The sequence below is a fragment of the Lagopus leucura genome, unplaced genomic scaffold (genome assembly GCF_019238085.1).
Source record: "Lagopus leucura isolate 7727_CA_CO unplaced genomic scaffold, USGS_WTPT01 Super-Scaffold_100002, whole genome shotgun sequence".
NCBI lineage: Eukaryota > Metazoa > Chordata > Aves > Galliformes > Phasianidae > Lagopus > Lagopus leucura.
In genome coordinates, this window is record NW_024962263.1 from 30,200,525 (window position 1) to 30,221,606 (window position 21,082).

Below are 21,082 nucleotides of genomic sequence, written 5' to 3' on the forward strand. Positions count from 1 at the left end.
TTTAATGACTGAATCTTAAATAATTTTAATGTCTTCTCATATTTCAATGTCAAAAATTTGAAGTACATATATTAAGTGGAACAGAAAATAATCAGGGGGCAGGAAAAAGGAAACAGGAAAAAAAAATTGAATACATTTTAAAAATTGCTAAACCATCTTTTACCATGACAATCTTCATTATATTAGCCGCCTTTTGTAAGCACGTGATTCTAGGCAATGTTACTTTACTCAGGCTGGTTGATTTTTCTCAATTTTTTTCTGATAAATACATGAGAAACATATTTAGTTGGTTCAGAGGAAGAATTCAGTCTTAAATACCAGCTTTCAAACCCTCTGGTATGTTGTACATATATGTACAGTTTAAAGAATTATTTTTCAAATACATGAAATGATGCTGGCAGATTTTGAAACTTCAAATGGGAAATAAATAAAAAATATCATCTAGTAGAATATACACCAACTGCCTGTGTTAATTGTCATGTCATTAATATGATTTCATAAGACATTTATTCCATAAACTAGTTGATTTTATAGCATCATTACATGATATATATATATATTTTAAATATATTTAAGAATTTAGTGCACATTCTTTTTGTATTTTCTCTTCTCTTGTCAAACTTTAAAAATAACATTGCTTAGCTGTTTTTGATGACAAGAAACTAAGGTTTATGTAAAAATAATTGATACCAAAAAACAGATATTCCTAAAGAGGAAACAGTCACACTTATGAAGCTATTTATTCCAACAAAGATTTCTGACATCTCCTTTTATTATTCACATTTTATAAATCATATAGTCAAATCACTCTGAGACTTTAGCAGGAGGAAGGAGCTGGTCTAGCAGTATATAGAGCAGAATAATTCAACTAGAACTGTAGAAATTAGGACTTCTATCCATTGCATTTGAAATCAGTGAAAAATTTTCTTATTTCAGAGTGGTAAATACTGCAAGCATAATTTTAGTTTTGGGAGATGCATCTACTGCTCGTTTATAAATCAGGTGATAATTACAATTACAAAGGAAAATAGTTACTACTGTTTAGTTTTATTTAGGCAGATAAGTCTTAAGATTCTTAGTTACAGAGCATTTGAACATCTTCAGTTTAATAACTATTTAGAAATCCTGCACATGGAAGAAAAGACCTTGCAGAACTGGTTTGACAATTATTACTTGAAAATCTAACCTGGTCATTCCACAAAATTTTACTATTTTAACGTTCTTCTGTCCAAATGTTAAAGAGATGCACTCTTCAGAAATTCTTTTATGATCATTTGAATATGTTAACCGTGTCTATTTTCCTCTTAGTAATCCAAGTATTTCTCCTTCAGATTTCTTCTGCTGCTCAGCTCCTCAAGAACAATCTTCAGATTCCTACAGTTCAGCCTTTTACCTGAATGTCTCTTTTGTTTTAATCCTTAAGCAATTAGCTACTCCTGAGTAGTTTCTTTACCTCTTCTCCACAAGACCTTCATGGTTGTCACAGAACGAGGTGGGATGTGAAAAAAGTCACCAAAATTTGGACATCAGGACAATGTATATTCGGAAGCATTGACTCCCCGTTAAAGAAATGAGATGTTTTATTAAGTAGTATTCTATCTGACCTAAATAAAACCAGTACTGTGGTGGGTTAGATTTGTTAACAACCAATCTCCCACCTAGCTGTTATCTCACTACAGCAGAATGGCACAGAGAGAGTATAAGAATTGAAATGGACAAACACAGTTTTCAGAACGGCAATTTAAGCAACTATAACACTAAATTATTTAAGTTAGATCTGGAAAGAAGTACAGACAAACAGATGAGAATAGAGATGGTCTTGGTCATGAGAAGTTACACTTCACAAATCTGATAGACCTCTGAGGAATGAAAATAGTGGAAAAAGTGCAGCTGTTGATGTAGTGGAATTTTCAAAAATTTTCAAAAAATCTTTCATCAAAACCTATTACTGTAATTAATTTGTCATGAGATAAAAGTTAATTTCTCCTGGATTAATAAATAGCCATAGGTTTAGAAATTAAGTATGAATTTTTAATTTTAAAGTGCAAAGGGAAGATAGCATGAATTTATGCAGGGACCGGTGTTGTTCAGTTTACTCATTAGTGAGCTAGAAAAAAAAGGAAAAAAAAGTGCAAATTTCAGAAGATGTGATACTGAACAGCAGTGGTGAAGCTGTAGATTAAATTCTCATAAATGATAGTAAATTATATGAGGAAACGTGAACCTAACTGTGCATAGATAGTGAAGGACTTGAAATTATTAGCACTAAAGAAAGAAGTGTTAGAGATATTGTACATACTGCTTTGGAAACATCAATTTAATGTTCAGTTCATTTGACAAAAGGATGCCTGAGATTTTAGGTATTATTCAAAGCAGCAGAGATAGCACAGGAAAACATGGTGTTAATGTACAATCTCATTTTTTAAAATATTGCATCCAGATCTATTTCTAGTACTAGACACCATGTTGCATAGTGAAAGGAAGCAATCAGTGCTTTATTACGGGAAGGATGAGTCTGTGAAATCTAGATGCCACAGGCCGTATTAGTGGAATTTTAGCTGAGGTGTACCGAGCCATCTTGAAAGGAATCCTGTACAATACATTTTAAGAACCTTGCTGTGTTTTTTGTACATTTTTTTACAAATACACGTTTAAAATTAAAACCTTTTTTGGTAACATACCTTTTCTCTTTTACAGCAGTTAGCCAATATTAATTGGATTAAAACTAAATTTTGGGGCACACTACAGTTTTAGAGGTCCTTTTTTTTTCTAAATAATATAATAAAATCATAGAATCATATAATGTTTTAGTTTGGAAGGGTCTTTAAATATCATTTAGCTCCAACCCCCTCCATGGACAGGGCTGCTACCCACTAGATCAGGCTGCCCAGAGCCCCATCTAACCTGATCTTTAATTTTTCCAGGGATGGAACATTCACAGCTTTTCTGGGTGGCCTGTTCCAGTGCCTCATGTCACTCTTGAAGAACCAGAGCCTCAAGACACGTTTGATTGATGGGGTCTGGGGGAGGTCTTCTGTGACAATGAGAAACACTTAAGCTAAAAAGATAAGAAAGTCTTCATTTATATGTGTAGGTAAGAAGAAGATGTAAATAACATGGAAATGCTCATTTGCTTATACTACCAGTGGGAAAACATTCAGAATGGAAGTGAAATATTTTGTTGTGTTAGCAAATTTTTACCAGTGGCCTTGAAAGTAGCATAGTATGCTATGTTTCATTCTCTTTAATCCTGAAGTAGATGTTGTTTATTCTTACTGTCATAAGGGTGCAGTTGGGAATTGAGATGTTTAACATATTAAATGCAAATAACTGAGAAGTTATTGATAATGTGGTCTCCAAACAGGGACAAGTGAGATACTTACAAGATACTATGGCAATAAACATAAAACCATGTTGCCCACTGATATGTTAATCATAGAATCATAGAATGGTTTGATTTGAAAGGACCTTTAAGATCATCTAGTTCCAACCCTCCTGCTATAGGCAGGGACATTTCCCAGTAGACCAGATTGCTCAAAGCCCCATCCAGCCCACCCTTCAATGCTTCCAGGGAGGGGTTATCCACAACCTCACTGGGCAACCTATTCCAGAGTTTTTTACCACCCTCAAAGTAAAGAATTTCTTTATTATACCTAGTCTAAATCTATCCTCTTCCAGTTTAAAATCATTTTCCGTAGTCCTGTCATGGCATGCCCTTATAAAAAGCCTCTCTCAGCTTTCCTGTCGGCCCCCCTCAGGTATCAAAAGGCCACTATAAGGTCCCTACAGAGCCTTCTGTTCTCTAGGCTGAAGAGCTTCAGCTCTCTTAGCCTGTCCTCGTAGGAGAGTTGCTCTGGCCCCCTGATCATCTTTGTGGCCCTCTTCTGGACCTGCTCCAACAGTTTGATGTTCTTCTTATGTAGGAGCACTAGAAATCAATGTGGATTCTGGAAGAATCATCTATCTCAACCTGCTTGTCATGCTTCTCTTAATGCAACCCAGGATATTTTGGGCTGTGAGTGTACACTGCCAGCTCATGTTTAGTCTTTCATCAACCAGCATTCCCAAATCCTTCTCTCCACGGCTGCTCTCAAGCCATTCTCCACCCAGTCTGTATCTGTTCATGGGATTGTCCTGAACCCAGCTTCAGGACCTTGCACTTGGCCTTGTTGAATTTCATGAGGTGGTGTGAGCCCACCTCTCAGGCCTGTCCAGTTTCCTCTGGATTGCATCCCTTCCCTCTAGCGTGTCAACTGCACCACTTAGCCTGGTATTATATGTAAACTTGCTAAGAGTGCACTCAATTCCATTGTTCATGTTGCCTGTGAAGATGTTAAATAGCACCAGTCCTAAGCACCAGAGGAATGCCATTTGTCACAGGTCTCTACTCAGATATTGAGCTGTTGACCACAACTCTCTCTGTGTGACCATCCAGCCAATTCCTTATCCAGTGAGTAATCCATTCATCAAATCCATTCTTTCTCCAGTTTGATGACCAGGATGTCATGTGGGACAGTGTCAAACACACTGCACAAGTTCGGGTAGAAAATATCAGTTGCTCTTCCTTTATCCACCAATGCGGTAAATCCATCATAATAGGCCACCAAGTTTGTCAGGCATGACTTGCCCTTGGTGAAGCCTTATTGATAACCACCAATCACCTCATCTTTATTTTCCAAGTGCCTTAGTAGGGCCTTCTGGAGGCATTTATTCCATGATCTTGCCAGACACAGAGGTGAGACTGATTAGTCTATAGCTCCCTGGGTCTTCTTTTTTTTTCCTTCTTGAAAATGGGGGTTATGTTTCCTCTTTTCCAATGAGTAGGAACTTCACCATACTGCCATGACCATGCAATGACCCTGGGTAGTGGCTTGACGACTTCATCTGCCAGTTCCTTCAGAACACATGGATGGATCTCATTGGGTCCCATGGACTTGCACACCATCAGGTTGTTTGGATCTTCTTGAACCTGATCTTCACATACAGCAGGCAGATCCTCCTTCTCCAAGTTCTTACCAATGCTTTCTGTATCTTGGGCAGTGTAGCTAGAGCCATTGCTGGTGAAGACTAAGACAAAGAAGACATTGAGAATCTCAGCTTTCTCCTTATTCCTCATGACCAGGTCTCCAGTTTCTTTCCAGAGAGGACCTACATCTTCCTGTGATTCTACCTGTAGAATTTCTTCTTGTTCCCCTTCATGTCCCTGGCTAGATTTAAATCTATCTTGGTTTTAGCTTTCCCAACCTTATCTCTGGCTCCTCAGTCCACTTCTTTGTAGTCCTCCCAGGTAAATCTTTCCTACTTCCACTCTCTATAGACTTTCTTTTTTTTCCTAAGTAAGTCCAGAAGCTCTTTGTTGATCCTTGGTGATATCCCAGTATTTTTGCCTGCCTTCATTTTTCTTGAGATGTACTGCTTAGGGGCTTGAAGGAGGTGGTCCTTGAACACTGACCAGCTTTCTTGGGCCCCTCTTCCTTCCAGGATGTTATCCACTCTGCTGAGCAGTTACCTGAAGAGGTCAAAGTCTGCTATCATGAAGCTCAGAGTAGCAAGTTAGTTGTGCACTCTCTTCAACACACCAAGGATCTTGCACATTGTAATTTTGTGATCACTGCAGTCAAGGCTGCCCTTGAGCTTTGCATTACTTACCCGTCCATCTTTGCTGGCGAAGACAAAGGCTAGCATAGCACCTTTTCTCGTGGGTTCCTGTAGCACTTGGAAGAGGAAGTTATCATCAACGCATTTCAGGGTGCTCTTTCACTTTTGGCACCCAGCTCTGTTGTCCCTCTAACACATAGCGGAGTGGTTGAAGTCCTCCATGAAGACCATGCATTGTGAACATGATGCTGCTCCTATCTGTTTATAGAGGGCCTCACCTACTCAATCTTCCTGATCAGGCAGCCTGTAGCAGACTCCTATTATGATGTCTCCTTCTTCCGCCTTCCCTTTAACTCTAACCCATAAGCTCTCTGTCATCTTCTCATTTATCCCAAGGTGAAGATCTACAGACTCCAGCTAGTCTTTGATGTAGAGGGCAACAACTCCCTCCATTTTTCCCTGTCTGTCTTTCCTAAAGAGATTATAGTCATCAATTCTTAAATTCCAGTTGTGAAAGCTGTCCCACCATGTTTCTGTGATGCCAATGACATTACAGCAATGTAGGCATACATATGCCCGCAACTCTTCATGCTTGTTCCCCATGCTCCATGCATTAGTGTACAGGTATTTGAGCTGGATTCCCATCAAGGTTCATTTACCAATTGGAGTTCCCTTATCCTGAACATTAGGTGCTATCTTAATGGCCTGTGATCCAACTCCAGGCTCAGGGCATACACTACTATCAAAGTGGGATGGCTTGAGGGTTCCCTCCCCTGATGACTCTCGTTAAAAGCCCTCCTGATTAAATCGGAAAGCTTGCTGCCAAAGATGGTCTTCCCCTTCCCTGAGAAACAAACCCTATTCTCCCCCAAAAGACCAGATTTCTCCAAAGTAGTTCCATGACACAAATAGCTGAATCCCTGTTCGTGACACCATTAGTGCTGTTCATGAAACCAAAAGAGGACGTTGACAAAAGTGTTGTAAAATTACAGAAAGAAAACTACAAATCATAATAAGACAGGAACTTATAATGACAACATTGCTGAGCTATTCATTACAGAACGAAATGAGACTTCTTTCATATACAGATGTGAAAAAAATAAAAATAAATACAGGCTTGCAGAAAAGATGTGATAGTTGATACCACCAATTACCACAACCAATTAATGTCATTTTAATTTGAGTCTTGCCAATCCATCTTGAAAATGCTAACATCTAATCCACACACAGAACACTAAGCTGGGGAACCTGAGATGATTGTGTATGATTGACTGCTTGATAAGTGATCTTTTATATGGAGTTAAATCCAGAATTATTTTCTGTATCTCAGTCTAATCAATACAAAAATATTAGTTGTGGATTTCAGAACTGATACTAAGCACAGGAAGTCAGAAAAAATAATTAAGATTACTGTTATGAGGTATCTGAGAGGCATTTTCCTATCTGTTTCTGTTACACTAGTAAAAGCAGGGCTTATTTTGTGATAAATTATATTTAGTGAAATAAGTGCAAGATAGCAAACAATTCCTGGGTTTGACGTGATGTTATAGATCATTAAATATAGTTAACATATTTTTAAAAAAATGTGTTTAAGAGTTGAAGAACCTTTGAAAAGGACTGAATATATTTGTTTCAAGATAGACTCAAATGTGGCAGTATCATCTGAAATGCTAGGGATCTTGACACGATCTGATAACATGGGTCGAATGCAGCAAAACTTTTGCTCATGAAGAAGAAAATCTGACCCTTTGGAAAAACATGTAGTTAAATATAGTTAAACTGACAGGCAAAGGAGAAAGACAGTCTTTGCACAATTGCTTGTACCGGATTATGCTTCCATGTCTGTAAACAAATCCCAAGAGTGAAGGCTATATTGTAGTATTGGTGCTAGACAGTAGAGGGCACTGCTTATTTGTTCTGAATGGAAGGGAAAAATGGGCTCTCTTGAAAGCGTGTAGATCATGGTATACCCTGGCTCTGGGTATTGTGGGCTGTTGAAACCCTCTTTCCTGTGCAGTCCTTTAAATTACCAGAAGTTGATGCACACTTCCATTGGACAGGACGAATTGGTGATGAGGAAGAAATCTCTCTGTCTCTTACGATAGTACATGCTATTTCTACACCTCCATGACATGCCTACGATCCATTATAGTACCTGGACCAGTGTTGGAAAACACTGAATTTGTAATTTGTAACACAGCTTTTTGAGGAATGAATGTCGCTGCTTTTACATTATCTTGGAGAAGAAAACAGCATGTACTCTCTACTCTCTCTTTGCAGATGTTAAATATTGTTTCATTCATGTTCATTTTTTCTTCCCTTCCTTTCTGAAGGACTTGCCTTCACTAAATGCTGTTAGCTTTGTCAGTGGAGATCTGATTTAGTGAACTGTTCTAAGAGTGCTGATTCTCCCATGCAACTTGGAAAGATCAACATATATGGGGTCATAAAACACACACAACTTGACTACAGTAACACTATGCAGTAGAGAGTGTTTATTGCTTGAATAAGACCTACTATAACTGTTGCTACTTGGTTGAAATCAGAAAAGTTTGGGGAGCAGAGTGGGTATCAAAATTTTAATGCTGCTACATTTTAAAGCTACAAGTTTGGGAAATTCATGAGAAACAAATAAATCTGCACAAAAAATGAAAATTATTATGATTCTGCCTTTTTCATTTTGGGGAAAGGACAGACATTCTCTTCTAGTACTATAGACCCCAATCTAAATTATAGGTTGTCTTCAAGAGAGTGAGTTCTGTTTTGGATGTGCATAGTTCTGCAATAATGCACAGTTTATCATTATTATATTTTGCTATAGTGATGAAATAACAACAACTACAAACAAAAAAATAACCTCCCCAAATCCAACAGCAAAAAAGGTTATTGAAATACTATGTGATAGGGTCTTTTTATTTGCTATAACTATCCTATGAGAAGTATCAACTACATGCCTGTACTTACTTCTATCTAAAGATAACAAATTTCTGCATGGTAATAGAATAATTAGACCTTATAAATAAGAAACTGACTAAATGTAAAAAAAATGTTACTTATATCTGTGATTTTGCAACTTATACTTTTGAAGACTGATGTACACAATTCTCTGCAAACAGGTTGGACTCTAAAATATTCTGGATGGTATTACTATGCTCAGAGAGACTACTGGAGATCATGAAAAACATACACAGCCATCAGTGCAACTAGGCTGAAACAAGTATCTCTACAGAGAGGTAGATGTGCTTCCTGACAAAAAATGAGAAGAAGCAAATAGCCTTTCCAACAAATGTGCAAACTGGTCCAAATGATTTCTCTGCAATTACATTCACTGAGTTCCCGTGAAGATTTGGAGACAATTTATTTGTAACCAATGGCCTGGTTGGAAGCCATGTTTCAATTGGAGCTGCGTTTGAATTGCAGCTCTTTGTGGATCTACATGTCCACCCTGAAGTGATTTCTTAAAGTAAAGTAAAAATGATAATAATCTTTGAGCATAATTATCTGAGATCTTATATTATTTGGTTCTGTGTTAACTATACCTTTGATGACTGGAGGCTCAGATTAACTGGAATTTTTTTTTTTAAATCAACAATCCCAACTGTTCTGAAAGGATTGGTGCATTTGTTGCCCAGATAAGTGCTCTTGAAAAAAAAAAAAAAGGAGAGAAAAGGATAAGCACAATAAAATATTTATTCAAAACTGCCAAAGATAATTTTTGATAGTGTGAGAAGAAAGGAACTCAAAAGAATGGGGATCTGAATTATCATGGAGCTTCTGAGATCCTTCTGTTCACATGTTACAAGAGTTATATTGCAAGAACCAAACATTTATGACAGTAGATTGTCTCAATCACTTGTTCTTCATTAGATACTCAACTAGAAGATGGAAATGCAATAGCAATTATTGAATTAGCTGAATTTTAAATTTTGAATTGGTTGCCTAACTTGGCTAAATTATCAGAAAACAGATGAAGCCCCAACAGTGATAAATTAAAAATATACTTGGGATAGGGTACCCTCATCCATATATCTTATGACAGAAGAGCTATGAATTAGGGCTGTCATATGACATATTGAGTTTCTGTTCCAAAAGGAAATATTGTACACACCTTCCTTATAATGCATCCTAATGAAATGTTAGATCAAAATCTAACCAAAATCTAATCAAAATCTGATCAAAATCCCCCTGTACTCAGCTCTGGTGAGGCTGCACCTCGAGTACTGTGTCCAGTTTTGGGTCCCACACTGCAAGAAAGACATTGTGGCCCTGGAACAGGTTCAAAGAAGGGCGACAAAGCTGGCGAGGGGCCTGGAGCACAGGCCTTATGAAGTGTGGCTGAAGAAGCTGAGTTTGTTCAGTCTGAAGAAGAGGAGGTTCAGGGGAGACCTTATTGCTCTCTATAACTACCTTAAAGGAGGTTGTAGTGAGCTGGGGGTCAGCCCCCAAAAATACATAAATAAATAAATAAAAACTGAAGTTCACAGTCTTTCAGAGTTTAATAAAAGAAAAAATAAAGACCATATTGTACATGTACGTCCAATCTATCAGAAATGTTTTTGTAGGTACTTGCAAGATATTTCATAAAATCTTTTGTAAAATATTGAAGATAGTCTTTGTCTTTGATATCCAATCTAATGGGTTATTGAAGATTGATGTGAGAATAAAAAGCAAATCACAAAGGCTACATAGTCATATTCAGATCTCAATATGCAGCGCTGCTGAAACTCGGAGTTTCATATGAATATTTTTTTTCCAGTAGCAAACACATAAAAACAGGGACACTTGCATTGTGAGAAAAGCTACAACAAAGATTTGGGACTTCCAGATGTATGTCCAGGTGCTGGAGGTTGAAATAGACAAGCTAAATATCATATCTGTTTGGTGCCACATCCTCCCAGAAATACATGCTTCATATTTTTTATGAGAAACCATGGTCACATGCAGTGGTGGTATCCTCAGAAATTGGTTCTGTGGTCATATCAAATCTTCAGTGCACACAGATGAATTTGGCAAGGAAGCAGTCAACACTTCATCCAAATTCCATGAGGGAAAAATTACTAGAGGCTTTGAGGGCTTCAGGCAGAGATCCAGAGCAGGTGGAAACAGCTAAGCCATAGGATGCATCACAACCAGAGCTAATGGACTCTAGACAATAACAGCACTGCTGTTTCAAGGTACCTTGGGATAATTAAGCATTATTATGTAGGTAATAATTTGCTCCTTTTTAGCTGAACAAAAGATAATTTCATATTCTTTTAAATAAACAATCACCTCTATTAACATAATAGCAAGAGTATTTACTTTTGAGAAGATTTCGAAGGAGTCTAGCAGTGGGGAATTGCTCTGTAACTTCAGCATGTAGACCTGCTGAAAATTCCTGGGCTCCAGTTATTGCATGGCACACCTTTCTTATCACAAACTTTATAGAGTATTTTAGAGTGTTATAGGTCTGTGTTTTGATTAAAAAGAAATTATTAGCTCATTTCTTTTCTTCTGAAATTTGCCATTTCAATTCTCCCAGTCCAATTTCATTGCTGACAGTCTTCTACAGGAAAGTCTTCTGCTTCCCTAAAACTTGCTCTGTCCTCTTAAGATCCTGCCTTTTTTCCTTTCTCTTTTTCTCTTTTGTTGTTGGCCAGCCAGCACAGTAAGAAAGTATTGACCTTCAATTAATCTCTATTGGAAAATCTAAACTGAACTAAATATAATAAATATTAAATGGATTGTAGATGATGAAAAAATCTTACTATCAAAGGCAATCATTTAAAAAATATCTGAAATACTGTTTTCAGCTTCTTTACAAAACAGTGGAAATGCAGTTACCCAGATGTAAATAATATTTGATCTTCTCTCTAGAAAAAATTTTATCAGTGCTATTGGATTTCCACTTTAGGCAGTAGCCGCTACATTTGGAATCAATGACTACATATCTTGACTTTTGCCATTAGTTATAATAAAACAAATATGTATGGATTTTTTCTTTTACAGTGAACATTTTACAGGACATGAGTTCAACATATGTGGAGCTTCAGACTGCTTCAGAGTATAATTCAAGCGTAAAACAGCACATTATCTCTGAAGTCTCTCATGTCCTTTAAACCTTGTATTTGGCTCTTAAAAGCCTTACTAAAAGATATCTTTTGAATACCAGTAATTGGAAGAAAAATGAGGATTCTTTGTTCTTACCTTGGTACAGTTTAAAAATACTTTGAAAAATACAGGAAATTATGAGGGCAGAACAAAACACAGCAGATCTTTTGTTTTCATAAAAATGAAGATCCTTTGATGTTAATAAAAAAAAGAATCACAGTTGTGGAGAAGTAGGCCCTCTAGCTGACAAAAAGTTCTAGCTGACTAGAACTTTTTAGAACTAATATATCTTAATGAAAAATCCTTTTAGGATTACATTGTCAAAGTTGGAAAACATGATTCCTTCTTTAACCTCTATCTTTTCCTTCATTTTCTCCTCCAAGAAAGCTATTTATCAGTGTTTGATTTGTTTTAGAACTATAGTTTTTATATAGAAAAGGTAGGTATTCGTAGGTCATGAATGGCAAATTTATTGCATGGTTAAGTGTTCTGCCTAGATTCTATGATTCTTTTTCCAGAGATGAATTCCTCTTCTAACTTTTCTTCTGTATTTTAATATTAACTGAAGCAACTCCTAAGAACATTGTCTAAAAATGTGCAGCAAGTCAAGTTAATTTTGAGAGCGGAACACCAAAAAAGCCGTATAGAGGAAAGCCAGCATCCTTCCTTTTGCTTGCTGGAACCTTATTGTAGTTCTGTGATGCTTGCAATTCTTATGGATATCTGAAGAATTTAGCATTTTCTTGGGTGTCAAATGTGCCAAGATCATAGCAAGGAGAACAGAAAACTGCTTGAAAACAAACAAACAAAGAAAAAAAAAACACCAACTGCCATAGATGGCATATGACCTGGTAGGGAATAAAATGTAATAATTTCACAAAAATGGAATTTTAAATAAATTCTACAAAACTCTTCTATGTAACAGTCTATATAATTAAATGTACGTATATGAGTATACTTAAAATTGGAGTATCTAAGGGAACAGATTAAAAAAGAACCAAGATCTTATATTTGTACAGCAGAGAAGTCAACAGTCACAAGCTGCAGCAAAGGAAATACTGAATACATATGAGGAAAAGAAAATTGCTATGTAGGTAGTTAAATAATGGAAGAGGAGATTTACGAAACCTGATTTGACAAGGCTATGAGCAACATGATCTAACTCTAAAATTAATCCTCCCATTTTAGGTGGTTAGTATGGATGATCTCCTGAGGCCTCATGAATGTTTTTTTTAATGACATATACTCATATACACATACATAGATATGTGAGTATATATATTCCACATACTGTCGGTTGTAATATGTATTCTACTGAAAATTCCAATACAGAAAAGAAGGAATAGCATTTATCTGCTCAGAGTCATTTTTTAAAAAATACTAATCTAACGAACACTTTAATCAAAAGAGATATTCAACCGAGAGATCAAAATCACAAGGCTAGTTAAATATATAGGGCTCTGGAATATTTTACTTAAAATTCTGATTTAAAATTGAGAAGGTCAAATTTATGCAATTCACACTGTTAACACTTTTTCTACACCTATTTTTAATTGATCAGAAATCTTTTGCGTCAATGTGTTGAGGAGTGTTCTTTTTGAATCTCAAGTTTCTCTTTTCAGGCAGTACAGTCTTACTACAAGGAAGATTTAAAGAAAGCTTTTTCACTTTCAAATTAATGTTCTGAAATTGCCTTTATTGAAGTTACTCAGAAAATCTTACTTATAGAAGGAATAAGCATATCATAATTAAAAATATATATTTTAAAGTCAGTTTACAAGTACTTAAGATTTACTCTTAAACACAAGTTCTTGTTTTATGAATGCTGACAGTATATATAATCCTGCATTTCTTACAAGAGGAACATCTCATTACCTGACTCAGTCCCTCTGTGAAGACCACTTGAGTGATGCTAGTTTCAAGCCATATAGAGGTGGAAAGAGGGAAATATTTAGATAGATAACTCACAACTAAGGCCATCTGTCCTGCAATTGTCATGGCAGTAGACTGCCTCAGGCTCCTCCTGGGCTCTTCATCACTACCAGCTACCTGAATAGTAACAGCTGCTGCACTTTCTTTCATCTGTGGATAGTGAGGAGGCAGTATTCCAGCTTGTCAGATGCTAGTGTGTCCACAGTGAGCCATATATTTTTTATCTTGTGAATCAGAGTGTTATAGTAGTACACTTCACACAGGAACAAATTCCTATATATAGAAAAAAAATTCCAGTGTTTTAACATTTAAGCACAATAGACATACTTCAACAAGTCACTTTATTTCTTTGATTAAACACTGACTGTTCCTCAGTTATCAAATCAAATTTCAGGACTTAGTTCTTGGTCTTCAAAGCTCACAAGAGAATGGATAAATTTAGCAATATAACTGTTATAATAAGCTGGAAGGTTTCATGAACAGATCACCCATCCTTCCTGCCAGAAGGCATAATCAGCTAGGCCAGTATGACCTCAGGTATATATTGGTCCAACCTATTTTTAAATATCTGCAAAGGAGGATCTTCCCTGCCTCCCTAGACAAGCTGTTCCAATGCTTCAGTAACTTTGATCACTAGAAAAAAAAACTGTTCTAGTAACCTAAATCTTCCCTGCTGCAATTGAAACCCATTATTTCCTGTCCTGCTCAACATGAACATGGAAAACAGACTTTTCCTTTCCTCCCTGCAGCAGTCTTTTACATATCTTACATTTCTTTCTTATATTAAACTACTTCAACTCATCAAATCTTTCCACAAGAGCCTTCTCATCAATCTCAATGCTGTCTTTCACATTTTTTCCAATTGGTTCAAAAATATAATGGTGCAACTAAAGCTTTTCTTACATGTCTGAATACAGCTGTGTGAATTTAAAAGGCTAAAATAATCAAAACGACTGACAAAAAATATATATCTTTGCAGCACTATACTGATTCATTTTTAGGTAAGAGCAGTCTTCAAAATGCATATGAAAAGATATGAAATATAAGGTACAAAGTAGTAAGAACATGAAGAAACATGGGAAGGATGGATATATTAGGCAAAATATACTGAGACACCACCAAAAAATAAAAATATTTTAAAAAAATCGTCCGAATGTAAAGTGTTTAAAGAGAAAGCATAATCAGAGGTGGCACAAATAACTATGATTCTATGGAACGCAATGCCATCGTGATCCTCTTACAAAACGAGGAACAGCTCTTGAGAAAATTTTCTTCCATTAATTTGTATAAACTGTCTCCCTTCCACCCTTCCCCTCACCCCTCTTCACCTTCACTCCCTACACATGTTTGAAATTTGTAGTAGCATAACAGACTTACACAGTTTGATCAAGCTCATTTTGTTTGACTTGTGCCTGCAATGTATAATCTCATTTTGATGGCTCCTCACTAGTCTATGAAGGAACTTCCTTATCCATTTTCCTTGCTTCACTTATGATTTTATAGTCCATGATCATGTACTCCATCAGTTGTCCCTCCATGGATTAAGGAATCAAAATCATTTTAATCATTCCTCACAGAGATCTTCGCTATCCTTCTTTCATGGTTTTACGATGTTTTGTTATTAGTATTTTGTATCATAACATCATGTATTGCACTGGGAGTTAAAGAGTTAAAGCTCCAGTTCCATGGACTGCGAACATTTCCAGGTACCTGGCTCTGAGAAGAGAAGAACTGCATACCCCAGGGGACTCTGCGTTTCCATTTTCCATTTAGAGGGAAAGATAAAACTGTTTGCAGATCACGAAACCTCTCTCTTTTTCCCTTTCTGCTTGTCCCAGCAGCGTGTGTGTTCACTTTCAGCATTAAAGTAAGGCCTGCAGTTTTTGGATACTCTCATTTTATTTGATTTATGAGCTTCAATTCCAATTATATTGAATTATATTGTATTATACTGTATTATATTGTATTATATTGTGCTATCTTGCATTCTGATATATTTTCTAATAAATTAGCTTTCCTCCTCAGATCATTACCACTGTTTTGTTTTTAGGCATATCTGTCTGTCCTTTCCCCTTTCCTGAGGCGATGGGTCGCCCTGCTCCATCAATTATGGAACCAGTCCAAAATGGCCCATAAACTGTTGACACCTTCCTTGTAGCTTTACCATTTTGCTGTACACTTCTGAGGTGAGTGGAATAGAAACGTGAACTGTGCCTGAGTTCTTGACTATTCTGTTTACATAACTTAGTCAAAGTGTTCTTATAATTTTTTGCTCTTCTAAACAACTCTGGTTATTGTCCTGAGTTTTTCATGTCAACTATTTGCAGTAACTCCAGGATACTCTTGGTGATAGCAACATATACTTTACTCTCCCTGATGTATATGAATAGTTAAGATTATTTTCCCATTTACATTATTTAGAATTTATCACCATAAATATTATCTATCATTTTATCTTGTAGTCACTGAACGTCATGATACCATCCTGTAGTATTGTCACATAATTATGTTTTCTTCTAGATCATTCATGAATATTACAATATTGAGGTCTAATGACCTTACTGCTAATCTTTCTCCATGTTAATATCAATCATTTTCACTGGTTGATTTCTCTCTTTTAATTATTAATCCATGAGAACTGAATTTCATTACATATGTTTACAGAAGAATCTTGTGAAAAACTTCCTAAAGTCCCGTGTTGGGCCACTGTTTTCTATTCAGTCATTAATTCTTTGAATAAATTCCAAAGATGTGTCTACAAGAGGCAAATTATGTATTCTATTTTATGTCACAACTTTCCATGGTTTTAACGTCTATTTTTTATTAGAAAAAAGTATTTTATATAAAAGCTTTATTTATGCCATCTTCTTCAATATAGAAATCTGTCTTTCTAGTCTGAAGTTTCACTGTTTCGTCTGAAAACAGTTCTGTGAAATGAAACTTTATTTGCTGCTACCCAAGCTACCAAGACATTTTATGTTTTAACTGCATCACTTACTGTAGTGCATCTTTTTCATATTTTAGTCCCTTTGAAATTCTTAGGTGAGGACCATCTGGATCTTGCAATTTGCTGTAGCTCATGTTATTGATTTGTTCTTCATAAAAATGTAAGAGTGACACTGCACTAGGTCAGACCAAAGGTCTGTCTACCTCAGTATCTTCCTTGGTCAACACCAGATGTCTAGGGAAGATTATAAGAAGGAACATTGTTATTATAGTTCTAAATTCTACCCTTGCCTTCAATCATCTGTGGTTCAGAGAGACAGCCTTAGCTCAAATAATTTGTGCATTTTGAAACTCTTAATGATTTTTTCTTCTGCAAACCTTAAACTAGTTGAAGGGATGACAAAGCTTTAGTATTCCATGGCAAAGAGTTCTATGCAATACTTGTATCCCGTGCACAGGATATGTTTTTATATCTTGTAAAGATAACTATTTCTCTCCTGGCATCTTCAGGATTTTTATTAATTTTATAGACTTCCTTCTTATCCATCCTTCATTATCACTTTTCCAAGATGGAGCACTGTATCTTTTAATTGTTCCTCACTTGGAATTTATTCCACATACTAATGTAACTTTACTGACCATGTTTGTACTTTTGTGTTGAATTGTTTTTGTGGTCATCAAGCAATCTTCAAGCATCACGCTTTTCCAAATCCACTTTCTATTTTCTTTTTAGTATACTGTCACATCAGAAAATTCCTCAGTTTTAAATGAAATCTCACCTGTCCTTATCCCAGCTCCCACCAGTGGCTGAATGTATAGATTACAGTATATCATCTGCAGAGTTGTTTTTTGGTAATAGAATTTTGAAAGTACTCTAGTCAGTGCTGGGAGCAAGGTAGGTACTAATTGTCTTCTTTTGGCTTTGTAAACTTTCTCCTCCAAGTAAAGTTTCCTCCAAGAAACTTTCAGTATCTGAAAACTCTGTAACTCTGTAACTCTCTAAAGTGTTAGACTTTTAGAATCAAGTTCAGGTATCTTTTAGAATTGTGTTTAAGTCTTCACCCACAGAGGCAGGTTTATTCTGTTGCTTTAGACAGAGAATTGGAGTCAGCAACTCTTCTGGTTCGGAATATAGTAAAAATATGGATCTGATTACTATAACCAAGACTCAGATAAACACAGATAAACACTTTCAGTATCTGAAAGTTTCAACTCCGTCATATCCTAACTTGACTTTTACCCAATCTGTCTATGAATTAATTCTTGCTATCATTCTTGTTTTTTTCTGGTATAGACTTTCTGGTTAATCTTTCTGTGTCCTCAATCACTGTAAACATCATGATTTGGAGAGGAAATCATTATCATAAATCTGGTATTATCCACTTTAAATTTCTTCAGTCAAAACGACTGAAAACTTGTATTTAATAGTTACCTTATGCTCTTTTTCATTTGACTCTGGTAAGATTACACTATGGCCAAAAATCTTGCTTGAAGACCCTATACCTTGCAATTTTGACCTTGTTCTTTATTTTCCTTACATCACAACTGTGATATACCTTTTAAGGCAATATCTTGTTTTAAAAATGGGCCTGCTAGTAGAATGGTGTTGCTTTTTGGAAGCATCTGGGCATTTGGATCTAGTTAAGTTACTCTTGAGAGCTCTGTTGAACTATACTGAAAATTAGACATCAAGTTCCTTCAATTGATCTCTAGAGCCAACCTCTATCCACTCTTCCTTCAGTAGACCTCTGTATGAAGATGAGGAAGAAGAGGATGAAAAAATTCAGACATCTGTTGTCCAAACAAGGCATCATGACAGTCTATACTAGTCCATAATAGCTGTTATGGAAAATTATGCAAAGCTTGCATCTTCAAATACAGGTAAGATAATGATGATTAAACAATAAAACAGTTAAATTTTGATTAGTAAATTTCTTACTCAACATCCTTCAAGAAATAAGACGTGCTCCTTGGAACACCTCCCTTTTGAATGATCAAGAAATTTAGAGAAGCTAGTATGGGAAGAACTATGTAAAAAAACCTAAGTGGAATAATTTAGAAAAAGGAAGGGTGAAGAAAAATAGCAAGTAATGACTTGTTTAATGAAGATGGATTGCTTGATGCTCTTAATTTAGTATCATAAATTGAGAACAAGAAGACATGCAATTACTCTGAGTGTTAGCAAATTTAAAACTGATAAAAGGAAACAATTCTTTATGCTGTGAGTGGTAAACTTTGAAACTCAAATGCTCTAACATTCAGTTACCTGAGTTAAGTAGATTGTTTGTACAGAGCCTTACTGAAGCTCAGCATATCTTTGGCTGTTATTTTATTTTATTGTCATTTTAAAGTAGGGAGCCACAGCAACTATATCTCACATGCCTTTTGGGATATTAGAGTGCAATTGCAATTCAATTTCAAGCAGAGTGTGTTCTATCTATGAAAACACTCTGTAACTCTCTAAAGTGTTAGACTTTTAGAATCAAGTTCAGTTGATTCTGAATCAACTGAACAAGCAATTCTAAAAGTATCTTTTAGAATTGTGTTTAAGTCTTCACCCACAGTGGCAGGTTTATTCTGTTGCTTTAGACAGAGAATTGGAGTCAGCAACTCTTCTGGTTCGGAATATAGTAAAAATATGGATCTGATTACTATAATCAAGACTCAGATAAACACTGTCACTTGTTTAAGGCTAATCAAATTAATCTTTCTTGTTTTTCCGGTTCTATACTTGATGACATAATTCCTTATGATTTTTTTTCACTGTACATTAGTCCATCTCCATTGGGTATCTATGAGACTTATATTTGTCAGAATAAGGTGTAAGTGCACCAGAGTGATGACAGACAATACAGTGTTAAGATTCTGCTGTTCATTAGAAATGTTCTCTCTAGAGTAGGTCAACTGTCCAGTTATCCCAGTGTTTCGTCTAAGGCTGAAAAATTATGCTAATTAAGATTAGACTGTGCAACATGCAATCTATTGCTCCCTCATTTTCTACTGATGCTCTATCTTACTCATTGTACAGCATGTATTCTTGTGTTGCTTGAATTTAGTGAACTATAGCTGTGTGTTCATTTTATCTGTCCCTTTGATTTCATATGCCTAGGTCAAATCCTTTTCTTAGTCTTCTCTCCTGAAATAATGCTAATCTGTCCTTTCCTTATGAAGTTACTTCTCCATCTCCTTCATCATTTCTCTTCTCCATGTATGTACTCTCTATCTCCACTACATCATTCCAAGTCGGGGAGACAGAGGAGGCACTGGATACTAGGATGTTAATCATACAAGTATGTGCACATTGCCACTGTGACTTCTGCTCATGTAACTGCCAGATCTGAGCACATATTAGCTCACCACTCACAGGAAGTCAGCAGCTGAGTAACACTAGCCTATCAGCTGTTCTACTCAGGCAGTGAAATGCCTTGCACAGGGCTTGTCATTTACTGTCAGTCAAACTTACACTTTAGATACCTCCATGGCATTTTTAGCTTCCAGTGCTGGCAGTTTGGTTTTGTTAAAATGAAGCTGCAGCCAAGCCTCTCCAGTCTTCTACTCTTACATTGAGATTATCAGTTGCTGCCTACTTCTCTCACCATGCTGGATTTCAGGAAATACTACCATGCAAGTCAGAGACCTTAGTGTCCTATGTAAGAACCTAAATTTAGCTTTCAGAATTTCTCTTCCACATTTCCTACTAGTCATTGTATTAGTAAGGATCAAGCTTCTCCCCTCATCTTAAGAAGTTTAAGTCTTAAGTACTGTGCTACCATTCAACAAGGCTTGATCAGACAGGGCAGGGAGGAACATGGTGAGGTTTAACAAGAGTAAGCGTAGAGTCTTCTACCTGGGGAGGAATAACTGCATGCATTAGTACAGGTTAAGGGATGACCTGTTGAAGAGGAGCTCTGAGGAGAAGGACTTGGGGATCCTGGTGGACAACAGGTTGGCCATGAGCCAGCAGTGAGCCCTTGTTGCCACTTGTGGGGTGCATTAGAAAGTGTGGTCAGCAGGTCAAGGGAAGTGACCCTCCTCTACTCTGCCCTAGTGAGGCTATATGTATACTACTGTGTCCAGTTCTGGGCTCCTCAGTACAAAAAAGACAGGGATCTCCTAGAAGAAGTTCAGTGGAGCGCCACGAAGAAGATTAAGCCTGGGGAACAGAAGATTGAGTGGGGATCTGATAAATGTTTATAAATACCTATAGGGAGGAAGGAGGAAAATGGATGAGGCCAGTCTCTTCTTGGTGATGTGTAGTGATAGGATGAGAAGTGATGTCCTAAAACTTGCACGTTAGAAGTTCTGTTCCAACATTTGGAACAACTTTGTTATGGTAAGGGTAATGGAGCAGTGGAACAGATTGCCCAGAGAGGTTGCAAAGTCTCCTATGGAGATACTGAAAACCCATCTGGATACCTATGTGACATATTGTAAAGTACATGGTATAGCAGGGGGATTGGAGTTGATGACCTCTTGAGGTCCTTTCCAATCCCTGTGATTCTTTGATTTGAATCCA